Genomic DNA, 8,834 nt, shown 5'->3' with positions numbered 1-8,834 from the left:
ATAGGAAGGAAAATCTGGGTGATCACTGCCTACCTCTTTTTTCTTTATTCCCCTTGTCCTCGTCTGTCTGAAGCATTTTTTGTCACTGATTTGTTTTTCCCCCTTTCTCCTTGCCTTCTCTCGCAGGCTTTGAAGCAGCATCGTGGCAGATGAAGGAAGACTGGTGGCATCTTTTTTCCTGCACGTGTTTTCTTCTGCTTGCGACCACCGTTTTGTGCTGGCTGTTTCCCTGGCAGACGGTGTCGTACACGGGGTGCCTACTTGCTCGGGGCAGACCTTACCCTAACCCTTTCCTGTGGAGGGAATTCAGCCCTTAGTGCCACATGCCTGTTGCATGCAGCTGTTCCTTGTGAAAGGCTGTTCAGTTTCCTAGGATCCTCTACTTTTGCTCCCTGGGTATGGGCTGCAGTGTGTGCCCTTCTGGCTCTGCTCTCCTCGTGTCCGTTTAATGGGCAGTCTTACCAGAGCATGAATCAAAAGCTGGGGGCACTACAAAACTGTTTGGATTTGACCAGGTTTTGGTGGTTTCCAAAGGAGCTGTTGAATTGGTATCCTCTCTGACTTTAAACTTCAGCAGTGTCCTCACTAACTCCTGCTTGGTGCAGGTGGTGCCCAAAGGCCGAGGACCCTTGAGCTGCCCACACTGAGTGCCGCTTGCTCCAGCGCTGGGTGTCTAGGATAACCAGCGGCAGGAGTGCAGGCAGGATGCTGCTGTGACTTCTGGGATAGCATGTAGGCCATGAGTGATCGCTGACTTTTCCTCTGTTTCTCCCACCAGCTGCGACAATTCCCCAGTAGGAGGGTAAAGAAGAAAAGGGAAAAGTCCGATCCAGGTCCGAGCACCTCCTCTGCCTCTTCGGGCATCTCTGCCTCGGGACAGACACGTCAGAAAGCACCAGGGGGACGTGTGCTGGCGCTCTGTGAGCAGATGCTGGTAAGCTAACGTCGTATTCCCTCTCTCCGTGCACTAGTATTTTCTACTTTTCTGTGGCAACGCCTCTGTAGCAAGTAGAGGAGCGGAGATGATTTCTGAAGTCTTCCACTGGCCTGCTTCACCTCTTCTGCTTGCATGTACCTCCTCTTTGAGGAGGCTCTGCTTTTATCGTTTGGCCTGCTCTTTCTCAGATCAAAATGAGCTGTTCAATAGTGGTTTGTTTCGGACAGTTCTGGTCCTCCTGGCTGGTCCTCCTTGATTTGCTTGGGACAGAGTTTAAAGAAAAAAGAGAAGAGTAAACTTGCCTCAAAAGGCTGAAAGCAGGTTTTAGTTCGAGCCGTATCTCTGGTTTCTCTCCCAGTGGATTTTAGCTTTCTAATGGAACTGAAATCCAATGAATATCGGATAAGCTTGATAGCGGTCATATTTGCCACCACACATTTGTAATAGATTGTCCCCTAAATGGTGTTTTGCTTGCTGAGCCCTGCTCCAAGAGTAAGGGTGTTTAAAAACTGCTGTGCTTTTTTTCAGCAGCTGGATACAAACCTAACCAAGAAGAAGCAGCAGCCTCTGCGGGAGAAAGACACTATGGTCAAGAGGGAGATGGTGTCCTGTTATCTGCACACATCCAGTGCCGTGAGTATTTCTGACCCTCGCTGCTGCCCCTGTGCTGGGGTCCTCGGGAGCAGGTGCTACAGGCTCCAGCACAAAAACTCCAGCCTGGCTTCTAAACAAAAAATTCAGAAGTTTTTGAGTTCCAGCTCAGCCCTTCCTTCCTGCTCTTGATTCTGGCAGGCCCTGTATATCTCATTCAGGGGGCTTGCTACTTCCCAGCAAAGGCAACTAATGCTATCAGTTCGTGAAGCAGAATAAGGCCAGCCTGCCAGGGACCTGGAATTGGAGAGGGGTCGGAGGTCTTGGCTAGAGGTGGGGGTTTGTCTGGGGCTTTGTCTTTAAATGTGACTCGGACGTTATGGGTCACAGCTTTTGAGTCCTTTCAGTAGCTGCTCATGCTGGATATCACCACAGGTAGGCAGGTGGTTTCACTTTGACTTTTCCAGAAGTGTATACTTTTTTTTCTTTTTCTTTTTTTTTTTTTTCTCCCCAGAGTGGGATTTAGGGTTCAGTGCATCATTAGCCAAGGATTTTCCACGTTCGGTTTCTGAAATGCAGAGCCGATGTTGAGACACACAGGCATAGCGCAGCAACTTGTCTTCCTATAAAGCAAACAGAAGTCATTCACAAAAGCGTATGACTTCCTTTCTAATTCAGGATACTCATCATACTCGAGGAAGACCCTCCTGTTCAACAGAAACTTATTGCCAGAATACCAGGAGATGGACAAGTGCCAGCTTCTTCTCTTGACAGGGAAATTGCTACACTTCCTTCATTATTTTTAAAGGTAGCTTCTGGTTTAAAAAATAAAAATGGTTGAGTGACTTGGGCATCTATGACATCTCAGGACTTGTAGCTGTGCTAGTTCAAGGTAAAGATTTTAGGGAAATTCCTTGGCTTTAGACTTCTTACCCGGAGCCATAAACTGGCCCAAATCACAGCTTCTTGGAAGCAGAATGTAAGATGGATTTCTTGGAACACACAATGAAGTGCTAGCCCTCTTGTAGGCAGAAGAGCAGCAAATGGGATTTAAATACCTCATGTCGTTAAATGTAAACGGTAGGAAGAGAAGAATGGGTCTTCTAGAGAGAGGGATACTTTGCTTGCAGTATGGGTTTGAAGGTGCTGTGCTGTACAGCGTGACACCAGCACAGCCACGCTGAAGGCAAAAGAGGACGTCCTGTAAAAGAGGGACAGACGTGGCTCTGCTCGCTCTTTCAGGTACCCGTGGGTAAACCCACAGACAGCTCCCGTAAAGAGCCCCTTGGAGCAGCAGGGTTGAGCAGCAGCCCCATCAGGTGAGGTGGGGAAGGGTGTGGGCTGGGACGCTGGACAAAACCAGGGCTATCAATGAGAAACTGGGAGCTTTGACCTTGGGAACTGCGCTATGGCTGAGTAGAGGTGAGGAAGGGTGGAGGCCGTGCAAAAGTGCGTGGGGTTTTTGTGTGTGCTGATGATTTTGTCTGTTCCTGACAGCTGGGTGCAGAGCTTCGGTCCTGATGGCCTCGCCACTCTGCTGGAGACCTGAAAAGGCTCCAGGAGGAAAAGGTGCTGCAGGGTGAGCAGCTGATCGCGTGGGCATCATTGCTGAGTGTCTGTCATAGTGTCCAGAAAGCCACAAGGCTCGTTGCTGCTCCACGCTCTTCCTGGCTCTCCTGGCGCAGCCCCACAGACATGGAGCTCTGCGTCCATCTGTGTTTCAAGTGTTCTTAACCTTCCTGTGTTCTTCCTCTTCCTACTGAGTTTGAATTTGACGGGTATAATCATACCGAACATACTGCAATAACTGACCAACAGATAGTATTTGCAGTTTGCCCCGTGGCTCCTCAGGACTGGTTACTCCTGGGGTCAGGCCAAGAACTGTAGCGCCTGGAGAACCTGGTTCAGCCCTGGGCTTTTTCACGGTCCAGTGGCAACCCCTTTCCTCTCCACGTGATTGTTCTCCCAGTGTGTCCAGCGGGGTGGCCGTCCTGGTCCCAGGGTGTAAGGAGAATGGATGACGGCTACCTCAGTGATGCTCACCACGACACAGTGGTGAGGCTGGGGAAGACTGGTCCCTGGTGACCGCAGACATTTTCAAACGCAGGATTAGTGCTGTGTCTGTATGTGGTCTGGTTGTGTGAGGAGGGAGCAAAATACCAGCTCAGGGTGGTATGGCCAGGGCGGGAGGGAAGAAGAAAGAGGATCAGGGCAGGTTGCTCACGATGCGATGAGGCAGTGGTTTGCTTGGGGGCTTAAAGATCTCTTCTGAGATGGAGATGGTGGGAGGAGGTGTTTGGGATTGAGCCGAGGGATTCTTGTGAGTAGGGGGGGCGATTGATAGCAGTGTGAATATTGGCTGTATTGGAATTCAGTCTGGTGGTTTCCTGCATAAACAACCTATCGTACCGTCTTTTGAAAGTCCATTAAGGTGGAATCTGGTGTGATTGTGGGTGCTGAGGGCCTCATCATCGCCTTACCTAAGAGCTCTGGAGGAAAGAGAGGAGGTGTCTTGTTCCATAAGTTTGTCAGCTCGCTGATTTTCTTCCTCGCAGGTCACATAGTACAAGATGCAGACAAGAGACCATCCAATGCCTGAAGGCTTTATGCACAAGCAGGTAAGAGCCTTGTGCAGTGTGTAGAGACAACCTCACACAGCCACAGCTCCCGCTGCACGGTGTCTGCCCAGTTATCTCAGAGCAGTTGCTGGAATGGGCAGGGAAAATAGTGCTGGAAGTTTCCTGCTCTTTAGTAAATCCTTGATATCGTCCCGTTGCTTGTTTTGCAGCTCTAAATTAAAGCTAAAGGAAAATAGAAATTTTGCTTCAGAGCTTGATCGTGTCCTTTTCTTCCGTCCTTTTACTTGTTCAGTGGCTACGGAAGGGAACCACTCCGTTGGTAGGAGCATCCATTGAGTTATAAAGATGCGTGATATCAAAGCATCTTTGTGTATATTTATGCATGAGATCATTACAGTTGCTGTTTTAAAGATACCCATCTCTGTAGTACATAAAACCTTTGGCAGTAAAATTGTAAATCCACGCAATGGGGTGTTAAGCAGACAAATCCAATTAAATCCTTCAAAGAGCTTTGAAAGCCTCTCCGAGAGGGTACAGAAATGGTTATTTGTGAGTCTCTTGAACCGCCTTTTATGGCAGCTTGCTTAGAGCGTCTGTGGCAAGTAGTCTTCTGGGGGTTTAACGCTGCACATGGTCGGTTCTTTAAACAAGCAAATGAATAAACTTAAGACTTGGTGTTACTCTTTTAACAGATCCTACACAAATGGGAGGCCTGAGTAGGCTGCTTCTAGCAACGGAACATGCCCTGCACAAGAGGTAAGGAACCCTCTTCTCTCCCTTACTGCGAGCCCTCAGTTAAAGAGAGCTCTGAAGAGGAATGTTTGACCAGTGAGAAATGACATATAAGATACATACCTCAGGTGGGACTGAAGTGTGAGCCCTGTGATAGGAGTCCTGTATCCCAACCGTGAACGTAGATGTTTGGCCCAGTTTTTATATGGGTTCAGTATTAACTCTGCTGACTGAATATTTGATTGGACCAGGCAAGTCTGCCCCCTGAGAGGATATTGTCTCAGGTGGAAAGGTTGAAATACAGTGACTGTGTTAACAAACAGGTGGTTTGCAAACTCTTTTGGGCAAGGATTTCATATGCTTGTGTAATGCCTCACACAACTGTGGCCTTGGCACTAATAGCAAAATAAATGCCTGATCATTTCCATACAGTCAGTGTCATTATGAATCATAGAATCATAGAATCATAGAATCATTAAGGTTGGAAAAGACCTCTAAGATCATCGAGTCCAACCGTCAACCCAACACACCATGCCCACTACACCATGTCCCTAAGCGCCTCATCTACACGTCTTTTAAATACTTCCAGGGATGGAGACTCAACCACTTCCCTGGGCAGCCTGTTCCAAGGCCTGACCACTCTTTCAGTAAAGAAATTTCTCCTAATGTCCAATCTAAACCTCCCTTGGCGCAACTTGAGGCCATTTCCTCTCGTCCTATCGCTTCTTACTTGGGAGAAGAGACCAACCCCCACCTCGCTACAACCTCCTTTCAGGTAGTTGTAGAGCGCAATGAGGTCTCCCCTCAGCCTCCTCTTCTCCAGGCTGAACACCCCCAGTTCCCTCAGCCGCTCCCCATCAGACTTGTGCTCCAGGCCCTTCTCCAGCTTCATTGCCCTTCTCTGGACACGCTCCAGCACCTCCATGTCCTTCTTGTTGTGAGGGGCCCAGAACTGAACACAGGATTCGAGGTGCAGCCTCACCAGTGCCGAGTACAGGGGCACGATCACCTCCCTGCTCCTGCTGGCCACACTAGTTCTGATACAGGCCAGGATGCCGTTGGCCGTCTTGGCCACCTGGGCACACTGCCGGCTCATGTTCAGCCGCCTGTCAGTCAGCACCCCCAGGTCCTTTTCCTCTGGGCAGCTTTCCAGCCACTCTTCCCCAAGCCTGTAGCGTTGCACCAAGCCTGTAGCGTTGCATGTGTGCATTCTGAAACCATGCAAGTTCTAACAAGCAGTCAAAGTATTGTAGGATATTCTTATTGACCAAGACTTTGTGTCTAAAAATAAGTTTGTAGTTCATTTGCCATCACAAACATTTTGTTTTTATGAAGGAGACTAGTAAATAAAAGTGTTCCTGCATATCTCCAGTAGCACAGAGACCTCTGGTCTTTCTTTAGATGGATTATAACTTATGATCTATTTTTTGGGCCAGCTTTGAAAATTGTTCGAAAGGTGGCTTGTACTTTGGATAAAATAGGTAGTCACTGCCATAAACCTCTAGCCTGGAAAGAAGAGCCGTGGAAGCACGGAGGGTTTCTTTTTTCTTTTTTGTTGTTATTGGGAGGAAAAGCAATAATTAACTCTCTATATGTGATACCCCCAAATGCAAAATGTGTAGTGCATTTGAGGTGGATTGCTCCTGTACTGCCAAGATTGAGCCAGGACTCCTGAATGCTTTGCAGGCTGGTTTGAGCAGTGGAAACCTTTGTGCAGATGTGGGTACTGGCTTTCTGTGCTGCAGCATGAAAAATAAGAAACGCTAGGGTAAGGCTGGCAGAGAAGTGAAAAGAAATTGATTATTTTGTGCTAAAATGAGAATGTCCTGTAGTTTTCAAACTTTGAATCTCCCCGCTTGGAATTTAAAAACTGCTTTTATTATGCTGTTATGTTTAAATGAGGGGGAAGGTGTATTGTAGTCACAGACGCTCAGTTCCATTAAGAAGGGTCTTTGCCTTCTGAGTTGAGCTTTCTTGGTTTTACATGAAAAGTGCCTCAGGTAGTATGATTTCAGATGGCAGTGAAGGAATAAAATCTACATATGGGTTTAGAGACAAATCAAAAAGGATGTTGTGTGATTGTTTTAGTATGTGAACTTTTTTTAATCAGGATTTCTTTTTTTTGAGCAAAAGACCCCCTTCCCATGCACCTGCATAAACCCCTTTTTTTCCGATAGAACCATGCAATATGGCTTGTGATGTAATGTTTACTTGTAATGTATAAGCTGTATTATGCTGTGCTCTTTTGGACTTGCAGCATTCTTTTGAAACCCGGCCCTCCACATCAGAGAGGCAAGCTGTGTAATCTGCTTTCCTCCAAAATGTAGAGCAAAATAACTGTCATCAATACAGTCCGAACAAAACTAGTTGAGGGATTTGTTGGCTGTTGTTAGAATCACGATGGGCCAGAAATTAGCCCGTACTTACTCCTCAGGAGCGTGGACAGCGGAGACATAAGATGTTCATCTTTGCATGCCTATGGGACAACCTATGGTTGGATTTCCATGCTTATGCTTGAGAACAGTTTCTCGCTCAAACCAGTGTTTGGGAGGTTAACGGAACATGCTAGGCGGTGGTGTGACAGGCTCAATAAGAAAAGCTCACAAATTAATTGCAGAATTGGTAAGCTGCTTTCCTCTTCAGTGGAGGTTTTTTAGTTATGTTGCATTAGACTTGGTATTGGTGGGGGGTACTCAGGTAACTGTTGAGGTATTTATTGTCAGTGAAGAGATTCAGTAGTTGCTTAATTATGGGAAATACGTGTACTGTTTTTATATGCTTGTAATTATATAAGTATGTCATATATCTAAAGCCCTGGCATTTCTATTTAAAAAAAGGACAGATGCAGTGTAATTTTCAAAAGAATGCTCTAAATGGTATCATGAGGTCTTCATTATCATTAAAGTGTGTGCATGTATGTTTAGATACACATGCATATATGTGATTCTTAAACTGGGGGACCGCCAGAGTTAAGATTGCCTGTCAACATGCAGTGTGACTGCTTGTGTATATATGTATGATTGTGCAGACTTGGGTGGCCTTGTAAGCACAGGTTTTAAATACTATTGTCATCTTAAAAATTGTTACTCTAAAGGAAGGCAGCACTGGCATAGTTTGCTCAGAACCTGGGAGAAGATGAGGGAAATGATACTTAGAGGTCTGCTAATCCCCCATCAATGTATTCAACACCCACTGATTTTCTGTCCAGGGTATGTTAAATGGATGTATGGGGACTTTTCAAGTCAGGTGTTTAACCTTCGCGCTGTCAGAAGCCCAGCTGTCCGGTAACAAAGAGAACAGGCGCCGGCGGGAGGACGGGAAGAGGCATAACAGCGATATTTACAAAATTGCCTTGGGGCTTCAGTCACCATCTCTGTATGTCGGTGGTGATGTTCCTACTTCTGTAATTTTTTTCGATAGATTAGAGAGTTTTCTTCTGATAATAGAATTCCGTGTCAGTACATGGCTGATTTCCAAGCAGCGGCTGGAGTTACTAAGCAGATAGGCAGAAGTTACAGACCTTACCAGCAGTAAGCAAAGGACTTGGGTTTCCACCTGGCTTTTGGGTCCTTTCATCAGTTACGCAAGACTGTGGTGCGTATAGGAGCATATTTTGTTGAATACCTGAGCAGAAACGCCAGATGGGTCTGCTCCAGCTACTGTCGTTGCCCTAGGCAAAGCCCAGTCCTCTCACTTTCTCACAGAGGGTTTATTAGCAGAAGGCCTGAAGCTGGGTGAGGAGCGCTCCTTGCTTGCCTGCTCACCTCCCTGCACATCTCCCTTACGTGCCCGTCAGGCCCTTTGCTTGCCTGACAGCTGCACTCGGTGGCCTGCCTGTAGGTTACTGCCCGGAAATCGCGGGATTTGTTGGGTAGTCCAAAACCTGGCTCCTCTACCAGTTTCCCCTTTACCGCTGCTCTGCACATCAGGGTGGCTTTAAAGCCTCACATCAGCCGGTGCGGAAGGTGAGCCAGGGGCCGTCCTTCGCCTTCGTT

The 8,834-nt window shown here is 47.2% G+C and overlaps 1 long non-coding RNA gene across 1 annotated transcript; it reads left to right on the top strand.

The window, feature by feature from the left end:
* The first annotated feature begins 906 nt into the window (after window positions 1-906).
* Window positions 907-2,812, top strand: LOC142086013 (uncharacterized). Its single transcript, XR_012674947.1, has 3 exons — window positions 907-934; window positions 1,466-1,570; window positions 2,771-2,812. It is a non-coding gene; the product is annotated as an uncharacterized LOC142086013 (long non-coding RNA).
* Window positions 2,813-8,834: the final 6,022 nt, after the last annotated feature.

The sequence above is a fragment of the Calonectris borealis genome, chromosome 10 (genome assembly GCF_964195595.1).
Source record: "Calonectris borealis chromosome 10, bCalBor7.hap1.2, whole genome shotgun sequence".
In the NCBI taxonomy this organism is placed as follows: Eukaryota; Metazoa; Chordata; class Aves; order Procellariiformes; family Procellariidae; genus Calonectris; species Calonectris borealis.
The sequence above is the reverse complement of the archived record's forward strand: the minus strand, read 5'-3'. Positions and strand labels throughout refer to the sequence as shown.